The 13,654-nt window shown below is 43.3% G+C and overlaps 1 protein-coding gene across 1 annotated transcript in view; it reads left to right on the forward strand.

Moving 5' to 3' along the window:
• Positions 1 to 11,969: 11,969 nt before the first annotated feature.
• atf7ip (activating transcription factor 7 interacting protein) overlaps positions 11,970 to 13,654 on the forward strand; it is a 50,684-nt gene continuing 48,999 nt past the window's right edge. Inside the window, exon 1 of the mRNA XM_056279914.1 lies at positions 11,970 to 12,292. The gene's annotated coding sequence lies outside the window, so the exon portion shown is untranslated. The remainder of the gene's footprint in view (positions 12,293 to 13,654) is intronic.

Raw genomic sequence — 13,654 nt, forward strand, 5'->3', positions numbered from 1 at the left:
TTGGGATAACGAGTGCGCCAGAAATCTTCCAATGAAAAATGGCAGAAACTTTACAGGGGCTGGAAGAAACGGAAGTCTATATGGATGACATCCTCGTGCACGGAGAAACTGAGGCGATCCATGATAAACGTCTAAAGCAGGTACTGAAAGTGATCGAGGCAGCCGGCCTTAAATTGAACAAAGACAAATGTAAGTTCAGACAGAGACAGATTCGCTTCCTGGAACACATATTTGAGGAGAGCGGTATGAGACCCGACCCAGAGAAAGTGGCTAGGATTAGAAATTTCCCACAACCTCATAATGTGGCAGAGCTCAAGCGGTTTCTAGGAAAGGTCAATTATACGGCCAAATTCAGAGTTCTCTACAGCAGGACAACTGCTCTATGAACTGCTGAAGTCGAAGGTGGAATGGCTGTGGGGACATGCACAGCAGACTGCCTTCCAGAGACTGAAGACTGCCTTAGCGTCAGCTTTTATTTATTTTATTTTTTTTGCTTTGTTCTCTCTGTTTTTGTAAGTTTTTGGTGGTATTGTTTTTGGAGGTTTTTTGATATATGTTTTTGTGCTGTGGACTGGGGGAAACAGAATTTCGTTTCTTTTGTGTACGTAGTACATAATATGAAAGTATGTTTTATGTTTTACTCCATCTAACAGCCAATGAAGCAAAATAAATTGACTTTAGTTCTCTTTTGTAGTTCCCTGGTGAATTGTACATGAACATCCCTTCTGTTAGTGTAGGGGTTGAAGGTATACACTAATTTAAGTTAACATGGCAAAAACTGCCTAACATTTCACTGTGTTAGCATTGCAGTTTGAATAAAATGCTGTGCATTGAGCTTGTCTGGGTTTGGTGTTAATTGATTTGTATGAGCTACAGTGCCTAGCTACAATCTTCTGGCAATTATTTGGCAACATGATTGCATACATAGTCAGAATGTAACATACATGTTAACAGATGGATTTTAAAACCCTTTATTTACATAATAAACATCTAGCTATTTGTACTCAGATGTCATATATGGTCTGAAAAATCTACCGAGAAGTCTGGAAATTGGAGTCTGGAAAAGTATGGAATTTTGAAATGGAAAATATGTAGGAACCCTACACTCATGATTGGTTTTAATGTCCCAGAAAATGATCGAACATGGGAAATTTTATTGCTTTTGAAGGACATCCTAGAATTGTTCAAAGCCTCTATTGTAGATGCGGCAGGCGGGAGCTGTGGTTATAAGGTCATCGGTGCCTGTCGAGGCAGCAACCTAAAAACTGGCGGTGAGGGAAGTTGTCAGGCTGAAGAAGGAGGCCTTTTGGACTTGGTTGGCCCAGGGGTCTCCTGAAGCAGCACACAGGTACCGGGAGGCCAGAAGGGCTGCCGCTTCAGCGGTCGCGGAAGCAAAAACTTGGGTGTGAGAGGAGGTCGGCGAGGCTATGGAGGAGGACTTTCGGTTGGCCTCAAGGAAGTTCTGGCAAACCATCCGGCGACTCAGGAAGGGAAAGCAGGGCTTGACTCGGGCTGTGTTCAGCCGGGGAGGAGAACTGTTGACCCGGACTGGGGATGTTGTCGAGCGGTGGAAAGAACACTTTGAGGAGCTCCCGAACCCGACTAACACGTCCTCAGTGGAGGTAGAGTCTGAAGACTCAGGGGCAGCCCCACCCATATCCCTGGCAGAGGTCTCTGAGGTAGTTAAAAAGCTCCTGGGTGTGGATGAGATTCGCCCTGAAATGCTGAAGTCTCTGGACATTGTTGGGCTGTCTTGGTTGACACACCTCTTCAGTGTCACGTGGAGGTCGGGGACAGTACCTGTGGAGTAGCAGACTGGGGGTGGTGATTCCCACATTCAAAAAGGGGGACCGGAGGGTGTGCTCCAATTATTGGGGCATCACATTGCTCAGCCTCCCTGGGAAAGTCTACTCTAGGGTGCTCGAAAGGAGGCTCCAACCAATTGTTGAACCTCAGATCCAGGAGTAACATTGCGGATCCTGTCCATTTTAAGTTAGCTTGGGCATGGTTGATCAAAGCAGGTGTGGCTCATTACATAACCAAGCCTCCATAGGTATTCAAATCAACACAGGGATTTTCAGAACACATCCACCAATATGTGAAGAAATCTAGCTGCGACTATAGTCAATTACGAACTCTAGTTTTCATAAAATGCAGAACTGAACTCCCAACTGCTCTCACATTTTGCATCAAAGTTCTACCAAAATCGGTATACAAGTTAATTTATTTTGTAGACATGAAAAGTTGAGGAAGGTTTTTGCCAATTTAAAAAAATTGAGCCCACGGTGATTATAAACCACTTACTGTAAATTGTACTGGACACCAAAAGTGTAACAACTCTCAAAACTTACACGTCAAGCAGAATACTATTTTTTTCCCCTCAGAATTTCTTCATGCATGCTCATTAATCCAGGTAAGAAAATCAAAGAAAGCTGAATCAATTCATCTGTGATATGCTTATCAACAGATACGTTTCATCACTTAGCACTCATCTAAGTGACCTCTTCAGTCTAAACTGAATGCAGGTATCCCCACCCTTATAAACAATACAGTTGCATGATGACCGAAACCAATGATCGGTTTCGTATGCAAATATGGGCATGACCATTAACTACAGTTTCAATGGCCATGTGTACTATTCACAGAAGATTTGGGAATGTTTGCAATCTCAGCATCTCGGTTGCTTTCAAACCCCAAAACATGCTGTGGCAGAAGTTGGTCCACCCCAAGGATCTGGTCCCCCGGCACAAACAGAGCAATATACACTCACTGGCCACTTTATTAGGTACACCTTGCTAGTACCGGGTTGGACCCCCTTTTGCCTTCAGAACTGCCTTAATCCTTCGTGGCGTAGATTCAACAAGGTACTGGAAACATTCCTCAGAGAGTTTGGTCCATATTGACATGATAGCATCACGCAGTTGCTGCAGATTTGTCGGCTGCACATCCATGATGCGAATCTCCCGGTCCACCACATCCCAAAGGTGCTCTATTGGATTGAGATCTGGTGACTGTGGAGGCCATTTGAGTACAGTGAACTCATTGTCATGTTCAAGAAACCAGTCTGAGATGATTCGAGCTGTATGACATGGCGCGTTATCCTGCTGGAAGTAGCCATCAGAAGATGGGAACACTGTGGTCATAAAGGGATGGACATGGTCAGCAACAATACTCAGGTAGGCTGTGGCGTTGACACGATGCTCAATTGGTACTAAGGGGCCCAAAGTGTGCCAAGAAAATATCCCCCACACCATTACACCACCACCACCACCAGCCTGAACCGTTGATACAAGGCAGGATGGATCCATGCTTTCATGTTGTTGACGCCAAATTCTGACCCTACCATCCGAATGTCGCAGCAGAAATCGAGACTCATCAGACCAGGCAACGTTTTTCCAATCTTCTATTGTCCAATTTTGGTGAGCCTGTGCGAATTGTAGCCTCAGTTTCCTGTTCTTAGCTGACAGGAGTGGCACCCGGTGTGGTCTTCTGCTGCTGTAGCCCATCTGCCTCAAGGTTCGACGTGTTGTGCGTTCAGAGATGCTCTTCTGCATACCTCGGTTGTAATGAGTGGTTATTTGAGTTACTGTTGCCTTTCTATCAGCTCGAATCAGTCTGGCCATTCTCCTCTGACCTCTGGCATTAACGAGGCATTTTGGCCCACAGAACTGCCGCTCACTGGATATTTTCTCTTTTTCAGACCATTCTCTGTAAACCCTAGAGATGGTTGTGCATGAAAATCCCAGTAGATCAGCAGTTTCTGAAATACTCAGACCAGCCCGTCTGGCACCAACAACCATGCCACGGTCAAAGTCACTTAAATCACCTTTCTTCCCCATTCTGATGCTCGGTTTGAACTGCAGCAGATCGTCTTGACCATGTCTACATGCCTAAATGCATTGAGTTGCTGCCGTGTGATTGGCTGGTTAGAAATTTGCGTTAACGAGCAGTTGGACAGGTGTGCCTAATAAAGTGGCCGGTGAGTGTAGTGTACGCTGTTAAATGCCAGGAGGATTGCCATGACTTGTACATTGGGGAAACTAAACAGACGCTGGCCAAGAGAATGGCAAAACACAGGAGAGCGAATGCGTCAGGACTCCGCAGTCTACAGCCATCTACAGGCCAGGGGCCACTCTTTCAAGGATGAGGATGTGCACATCCTTGATAGGGAGGAACGCTGGTTTGTATCCAGATGAACTGATTCAACTTTTCTTTGATTTCCTCAGAATTCTATCTCCAAAATATATTGGCACTATTTAAGGTTAGAAAAAGATTTTTTTCCCGAATCCATATCACTATTTTATCTTCAAAATCTTCACATTCAATTCATCATTCCAGCTAAAAAAAACGAAAGAAAAAAAAACGAAAAATAAGAGTAATGGCATACAATGTCTTGATGCATGCTTAATAATCCAGTTAAGAAAGTCAAAGAAGGTCCCAAAACAGTGCACCAGCCAATTGAAAAGAGGAGAAGGACAACAGCTGCCAAAGTGTAAACCAGTGGTGATTCCGTATGTGGCAGGAGTGTCGGAAAAGTTGAGATGCATATTTTCCAAACACCGCGTCTCAGTTGCTCTTTGGCCGCTCTTTAAAGGATGAGGATGTGCACATCCTTGATAGGAAGGAACACTGGTTTGGACGGGGAGTCAAAGAGGCCGTCGAGGGAACGACCATCCCTGAAGCGGGGGGGGGGGGGGGGGGTTAAGAGTACATCTGTCGCCAACTTACAATGCTGTGATTGCAAACTTTCCCAAATCCTCTGGAATAGTACATATGGCCATTGTAACTCTAGTTAATGGTTACGCCCATATTTGCAAATGAAACTCGTCGTTGGTTTCGGTCATTTTGCAGCTGTATTGTTTATATGGGGTGGAGATACCTGCAGTCAGTTGAGACTGAAGAGGTCCCCTTAGTTGGGTGATGAAACGTATCTGTCAATAAATGTTGTATCCAGATGAACTGATTCAACCCTCTTTGACTGAATGGCATATATGTGATATTGTGCCATTCACAGTTACTGCTTCTGTACTGATAAGCAAAACTTTTACGTAGAATACCATGACAATCATCCATATTTTCTCAGATCAGAATATTCTAATTGATATTGAATACATGGATGATAAGGAGTGAGCAGAGAATCATGTTGCTGGCTACGTTTTTGACAATATTAGTTCACTTTAGTTATAAAGTTTGCCATTGTCTCCTCTGTTCATGCAGATTCCTCATTAACAGTGGCAAAAGATCTTGGACAATAAGACTGCCAAAGATCTCTAAAATGCACCAGCTTTTCGCACCATCTTCTTTCTATCCATCTGTCTCTGCAAGCTCATAATAATAATATCAACACTATGTGGCAAACTAATAATGTCTTCAGTTTTTCATTTTTGGGCAAATTAGTATTAGAGTTTGCCCCTGTTCATAGCTGCATGTGGCTATGATTTTTTTTTTAATTATTATTATTTTTATACACTGTCACCTCCAGAATTTGGCAGCACACGAGGATGTTTTAATTTTCGTTCATAAATACAACTATGGATACAGCAGGGAGTACCAGAATAGTATTCCCTATTGTGAGGGTGTGTGAAGCTGAATGGAGGGGGTACTCCTGGTGACATAATCCGCTCTTGGGTAATTGCCAATTCAAACACCAGGGGGAACCACAGCAAGAAGCTAATGTCATCTCAAACCAATGAACCACTTGCCACTACTCCACGGGCCAGCAGGTGGGGCCCTTTGTAGACTTCTGTTTTACAAAACGTACATGTTTTAAATTGTTCAATGTCAACCTTATTTTGTGGCAGCAATTACAAACAAGAATTTTTGCTCAGATCTCTGTGCCCTTTGGAATACTGCTGGAAACGTTCCCATCTTATTCAGGTTAGTGTCTTGATGCATGCTCAATCCAGGTAAGAAAGTCAATGAAGGCTGAATTAGTTCACCTGGATACAACATTTATTGACAGATATGTTTCATCACTCATCCAAGTAACCTTAGCTGACAGCAGGTATCCCCACCCTTATAAACAACACAGCTGGATAACGACCGAAACCACCGACCAGTTTCATATGCAAATAAGGGTGTGACCATTAACTAAAGTTTCAACGGCCCTGTGTGCTAGTCACAGAGGATTTGGGAATGTTTGCAATCACAGTATATACTCTTAGCCCCCCCCCCCGGTTCAGGGATGGTCGTTCCCTCTTAACATAGATGGCCTCTTTGACTCAAACAAGCATTCCTCCCTATTAAGGATGTGCACATCCTCATCCTTGAAAGAGTGGCCACTGGCCTGTAGATGGCTGTAGACTGCGGAGTCCTGGCCTGGCGTGCTAGCTCTCCTGTGTTGTGCCATTCTCTTGGCCAGCGTCTGTTTAGTTTCCCCAATGTACAAGTCACGGCAATCCTCCTGGCACTTAACCGCGTAAACTACATTACACTGTTTATGCCAGGGGACCCCGATCCTTGGGGTGGACCAACTTCTGGCGCAGCGTGTTTTGGGGTTTGAACAAAACTGAGACGCAGTGTTTGGAAAATATGGGTCTCAGATTTTACAACACTCCCGCACATACGTAATCACCACTGGTTTACGCTTAGGCAGCTGTTGTCCTTCTTCTCTCTTCGATTGGCTGGTGCACTGTTTAGTCATCCTCCTGGCTTTGACAAATGCCCAGTTAGGATAACCACACTTAACCAAGGCCTGTTTAATGTGGGATTTCTCCCCTTCTCTGGCCGCTGTATTGGTGGGGACGTTGTCAGCTCGTAAGGTCTCAGGATGTACCACATTTCACCGACCACATTAACTCAGACAGTAATTACCCACATTAAACCACAATGCTTTGGGAGCGCTAAGGAAAGGCAATGGTGTTACTTAGTAGTAGTAGTTCACATCTATCAAAAACCACATAAAACAAGAAAAAAGTACTTCATATATACTTTATTTTTTTTGGGGGGGGGATTTTCCCCACTTTTTCTCCCCAATTGTATCTGGCCAATTATCCCACTCTTCCAAGCCTTCCCGATCACTGCTCCACCCCCTCTGAAGATGCGGGGAGGCCTGCAGACTACCACATGCCTCCTCCAATACATGTGGCGTCATCAGCCACTTTATAAGTGACAGTGAGGAGTTTCGCCAGGCAGACGTAGCATGTGGGAGGGTCACGCTATTCCCCCCAGTTCCCCCTCCCCCCCGAACAGATGCCCTGACCGACCAGAGGAGGCGCTACAGCGATGACCAGGACACTTACCCACATCCGGCTTCCCACCCGCAGACACTGCCAATTGTGTCTGTAGGAACACCCAACCAAGCTGGAGGTAAAACAGGGATTCGAACCAGGATCCCCGTTTTGGTCAGCAACGGAATAGACTGCTGCGTTACCTGGATGCCACTTTGACGATATTTTTGTTTAGGTTTTCATTTGTAATGTAGTTCGGCCAGAGGGGCCTATTATTCTTGAATTCAGTGGCAGTTGGAAGAATGACGAAGGTTCAGATTTTTATAAAACATTACAGAGCACAAAAGGCTGTAATTTGAATTTGTGAATACCCACTGCCTACGCAGACAATGACCTCACTGCACGTCACTGCTATATACTAAGAGAAACATTTGACTAATTGACGCTACTCTACGCAACTGTTCCAACTTGCATCCAAATTCGACATCAGAACAGACTCATGAACGGAACGCATTCGTAACCCAGATACTACCTGTACCACCGAGCTGACAACGTCCCCACAGACACAGCGGCTGCGGAAGGGGAGAAATCCCACTTTGAACAGGCCTTGGTTAAGTGTGGTTATCCTAACTGGGCATTTGACAAAGCCAGGAAGACTCCCAAACAGTGCACCAGCCAATTGAAGAGAGGAGAAGGACAACAGCTCCTAAGCATAAACCAGTGGTGATTCTGTATGTGGCGAGCGTGTCAGAAAAGCGGAGACGCGTATTTTCCAAGCACCGCATCTCAGTTGCTTTCAAATCCCAAAACATGCTGCTCCAGAAGTTGGTCCACCCCAAGGATTGGGTCCCCTGGCACAAACAGAGCAATATAGTGTACGCTGTTAAGTGCCAGGAGGATTGCAGTGACTTGTACACTGGAGAAACTAAATAGACACTGGCCAAGAGGATGGCACAACACAGGAGAGCTAGCACGTCAGGCCAGGACTCCGCAGTCTACAGCCATCTACAGGCCAGTGGCCACTCTTTCAGGGATGAGGATATTCACATCCTTGATATGGACGAACGCTGGTTTGAACGGGGAGTCAAAGAGGCCATCTATGTGAAGAGGGAACGACCATCCCTGAACCGAGGGGGGGGGGGGGGGCGAAGAGTACATCTGTCACCATCTTAGAATGCTGTGGTTGCAAACGTTCCCAAATCCTCTGTGACTAGTAGACATGGCCATTGAAACTCTAGTTAATGGTCACACCCAAATTTGCATATGAAACTGGTCGTTGTTTTCGGTCGTTATGTAACTGTATTGTTTATCAGGGGTGGGGATACCTGCAGTCAGTTTATAGGTCACTTAGTTGAGTGATCTGTAAATAAACTTTGTATCGAGATGAACTGATTCAACCTTCTTTGATATTTAGATTATACTTGATGCAAGTACCTCTGCAACTATTCGTCTGTAAGATGTCATCTCATTTGTTTGTGGCTATGAGTGAAATTTATCATTGCACACTGAACTTTCCTGTGGCATTTGGAGTATAAGTTCAAATTGGTCTGTATTTTCTTTGAAAATGTCAACTGCAATGTCACTGTGTGGCAGTGACACCAGAGATGAATGTTTTAACTTTAAAATAGCCAACATTTGATGAAAGCGCCCCAGTTTCCTATGTAGAATACTAAAATGTGTGCCACTTGTTTTCAAAGTATTACCACTGCCTTTATTGGCTCCACTATGATAGAACAGTAATAGGACAGTCTGTCTTTACTCAGCAAGTTTGCTAGCTGCATTTATATCACTAGTAGTTTTGTTTTTAATAGCTATACATTGTTCACTTCTCACTCCACATAAGATACATTCATGTACCTTTTAAGAAATCATTGAAGGAGTAAAGAAATATAATCTTTGTTTACATTTGACTTCCATTACGCGATGCAATACACAAAATGTAGGGTAATGTTTGTTACATGATTGTGTAACCTTTTTTTTTGAGGGAAAAAAAAAAATTCTCAAACCATTGAAAACTATTCAGAACAACCCAATGTTGTGCTGTTGATAAGTAACATAGTTGTCTTGACTTCTCTATTGTGTTTTGCAAGCCTCTTGGAACCTTATTTTAATTTTAGCTTTCTCGTCACATTATGGAAGAAACTAGCTGTGTTGCCTGTATAAATGTAACCCTGTATGTGTCTGCAATTTAACATGAAATACAGTAATGCTTCAATAGCCAATGTTTTATCCATTTCTTTTTATTTACTCAGTCAATGAAACCTTACCAGGCTGTGACCTGTGTGGTGTAATTAAATATGTGAGTCATCCTCAAAAACTTACCTGGCAGGTCAAGAGGATTCTTTGAAGTACGAAATTGAAATCGGCCATTGAGCAGAATTTGGACATTTTTTGTTAGTGGCGAGGTCCACCGCTGCAAATTATGCGTCTCTTCGGCAAAGCTGATATGCTCCAAGGATTTATAACTGCCTTTGCACTTTGACCATGCAAAAGATAAATGAAGTACTTTCTAGCTATGTTTTAGTAATATGAAAAATGAGCCATCATCAGTCCAAATCAAACTGATTTGAAAATTGAAATACTTGGAGCAGTAGGTCTACAGAACGAGTAGAGTGATTGTCAATCAACTAGACAAACTGGATTCAAGCCCACCTGTTGACAAGCATCTCCTTTGGTGAAGGGATCTTGAGCTGAATGCTAAATCGCTACCTGCTTCAAGGGTGCTGTTGTTTAGCTCGTTATGCACCTTGACCTCCCTCAGGAGGTAGCGAGGTAAAGAGACACACATTTTTTCTTAAAATTTACAATTTCATTTAGCAGACTTTTATCTAAAGCAACATACATGCGAGAGTTAATACAACACAAGCAAGGATCTAGTCAGGAGGCAACAACGCCAATGTCAAAAAAAAACTAGGTTCAAGTTCGATAGGACATATAGGTGTCAACAGGCAGTGCACAAAGGCAAAGGTGCATAGAAGCGACTTTTTTTCTTCATTCTGAATTCACTCAGACAAGATAATTTACAAATTGATTAATACTGCATGTCAATGTAAAACTCATCTTAACCCGATAACTTGAGCAAAGTCTGTGTTAACATAGACCAGGACTCGTGACTGAGGATCAAGGTACACCTCTGCTAAGTAAGCAATCAAAGTAGAACAGGATATTCCTGTTTACCTAGTCCAGGGATGGGCAACATGATCCAGAAAGGGCCGGTGTGGGTCTTTGTTCCAACCAAGCAGTTACACACCTGATTCTATTAGTCAACCAATAGTCTTTTCTAAGTAAGGACCTTGATTTGTAGACTCAGGTGTGTAACTGATTGGTTGGACCAAAGACCTGCACCCACACCAGCCCTTTCTGGATCATGTTGCCCATCCCTGTCTGCACAGTCGGTTTTATGGCTGTCTCATTCCAAAAACATGTGGGGTTTGTTTTTAGATTGTTGTATCACAGAACCTGTGATGGATTATAACTGCCCCATAAACAGCACTGTTAGCAAATGTTTCATGCTGGAAATGTTTCAGATCTTTATAGTAGTTTCAGTACTTAATGCAACAGTAGAACATGGCTTAATTTAGTGTGTGTGAGTGTTAAAAAGTGAATACAGTCATCCATTCTGAGTGACTCTTAAGCACAAGAAATGTCTGATGTTTGTATGTCTGAGAAACTACTATCGAAAACATGTGGTCACTTAAAGATACTACATAGTTTGGTTTTCTCAATATTGAGCTTTTTCCAGCATATAGATTTTAGAGTTTGAATAGCCAGCCTTTAAAGAGACCGGGTATCAATGACAACAATGTAAATTACTACTTAACAAACATTGTTAACTCAAACATTGAGTCAAACATTATTACAAATCGCCCTCTACTGGCGGTTAGCGGCAATACAAGTTTCTCATCGACAAGTACACAAAATGGCTGACCTTATATAACAAAAGATGATCTATTAAAATCTACTGCCACGACCTGCTTTTGTGCGGCTGACAATCAATTATGAGAATAGCCATTGACAAATGAGTAGGCAGCTAAGATTAAAGTGTATTTGTAAATCCCATCATGCATTTGTTAATCCCATCATAGACCACGAGTTACGGGGGGGGGGTTATCTTTTGAATTTGCCCTAGGCTAGAGAACCCGAAATACTGCAATCTGAAACGTTCGGTCTACAGTTTCTCACTAACCATGACTTGTGTCATTTTGTTGACTGATTACTTATGTGCTGCAGCTACTTTAAAACCAACAAGAGTTAAAGCACATTGGGGAATCTCTCAGCATACCCCACAAATAATGAGTTTTTTTTAAAAAAGGAGATTAGTCGGCTGCAATGGTTAAATGCATTCATACTGGTTAAAACTGTTCTGTGGTTTCACACCAGTTTCAGGACAACGCTTCCGACTGTTCCTCTTGTGACTCCTCCCCCTCCTCCAATGCGCCTACTTTTCAGAGGGAAACTATCACTCCTCCCCCCTCAGCGCAAATTGCCCTCAGACCTGTGCTGTCGTTCGCGGCGTGTTGAGCGTCTACGCCACACATCCCCGGGTGAAGGCGAGGTGGCTGCCGTCCTACATAGTAACTCGTGTCAGGCACACGCATTTCAACTAGACAGACTGATCTTACCCAGCCCTACGACTGAAATACTCACCTTGTCGACTGAGCTGACAAGCTTCAGCACCAGCACCCGACGGGAGAGCTTTAAAAGTGAACTGTGAAAAACGGGTTGCACCCCCTCCCCCCCTCCCCTGTATAGCAGATGGTGCGCACACCCGCACTTCGTTCTTTTGTCGTACTTAGCAAACCAACCCCGCCACTATTGGCTGACGTCTGTCGTTTTTTTCCCCCCCTTTGAGCTACAGGAGGAGGAGGAGTTTAGATCCGAGTGTCGGAGAAGAGTCGGAACAGCGTGTGCATACCCGCCGACGCAGGTCTTGTTTTGGCGCAGCATAGTAGTTTTCCTTGTAAATATAACGGTTTGGCTGTGTGTGCCCGTACCTGTCTGTAAGCCCGCCATAACCGTTTTGTTTGTACACTACGTCCGGAAGGGAGCCGGAGCCGGAGGTAGAAGCAAGTCGAGATCAGTCGCCGAAATTCGCGGGAACGTCGCCGGGCAGTTGAGAGTCGGTGAGTTATCAACAGCGCGTTTGACGTTTAAGGACACGTAGCCTCGAGGTCAGCTCGATAACCAGCTAGTTGAACCTTAAACCTGTTCTGGTTATACGCAAATGTGGTCATGAATATCAGCGCGATGAAAAAAAAAAGGGAAGGAATATTCCCGCATAACTTGGTCGCACGTGTAGGGTGCCCCCTACAGGTAAGCATCACTAAGCAACAACCAAATGTAGCTTGCATTTGAAGTAGCAAGTAATCAGTTACATGACTGTAGATATAATAATGTCAATTAATTATTTAAATTGGAAAGTTGTGCAGACTTTAACCTTTGAGCTTTAGCTAATTTCAACAGTTGTCAGGTGTTCCTTGCCGCAAACAAGCCAGATTATTCTTAATGGACTTTTCTCGCAAGTCAAGCTAATCATAATTTTATCCTTCTCTATTCCTGAATTGTAATTTCTGCACAATTTAGGCACAATATTGACTACACTTATAGACGCCTCTGAATTTCTTTGATTAGGTTGCTAGATTTTTAGTGTTAACCTTGTTAAGGAAAATATGCATTTGCGCACACTCAGAAACACTGGGAACAAACCTAAAAAACATGACAGTATCTTGTCACTGTCCATTCTCATGTGAGCAATCAGCGGAAAATTTCTAACTAGTCCAGGTTTTTTTTTTCTTCATAAATGGACTGCTGACAACTTGGACATGTTCAGTTTGACCAAATTAGTACTGCCCTGTCAGAAAGGTAGCAGTGAATCAAACAAAAAACCATGGCCAGAGGTTAATGGGGGGAGGGGTGGACCCAAGAGAGGACAGACTGATTTTTTTTTTTTTTTTTTAACACACGAGTAAGTCAAAAATCTTACAAGGGTGTACTTCAGTTCTGTGTAAGGTTCATGTCAGTAACCCTGGTTGGAACTGCAGTTTTCAGAGAACAGCTTGGAGCTGTAGAAACTGCAGAACAAAACATGATGCAAACCCCCCCCTTTGGCCTGAAGTGGTATAGTCTTCCAGTAATTTTCCATGAACTGCATAGATCTAGGTTGTGGGTGTGGCCTAATGTGAAGTAATAGAAGAGCAGAACAGTTCATTTTATCTGCATATTATGTTCTCTGTATAATTCTAGATCTGGGGGCGTCCTCTTTTTTTTTTAGCTTTTCATTTCTTTACAGCTTAGCATCCTATATAGTTTCAAGTGTGTTAAGAAATCATCCTCTTGGGACTTTTTGCAGTATGAATTTACATGTGGTCTTCAAATAAACAGTACTGACGGAGAGAACAATGTTAACCATGCTCATAAGATTTCAATAATTTAGATTCTATTTTGGTCAACTTTAAATAGAGCAACATATAAAAGCTGTCCTTTTT

The sequence above is a fragment of the Lampris incognitus genome, chromosome 5 (assembly GCF_029633865.1).
Source record: "Lampris incognitus isolate fLamInc1 chromosome 5, fLamInc1.hap2, whole genome shotgun sequence".
In the NCBI taxonomy this organism is placed as follows: Eukaryota; Metazoa; Chordata; class Actinopteri; order Lampriformes; family Lampridae; genus Lampris; species Lampris incognitus.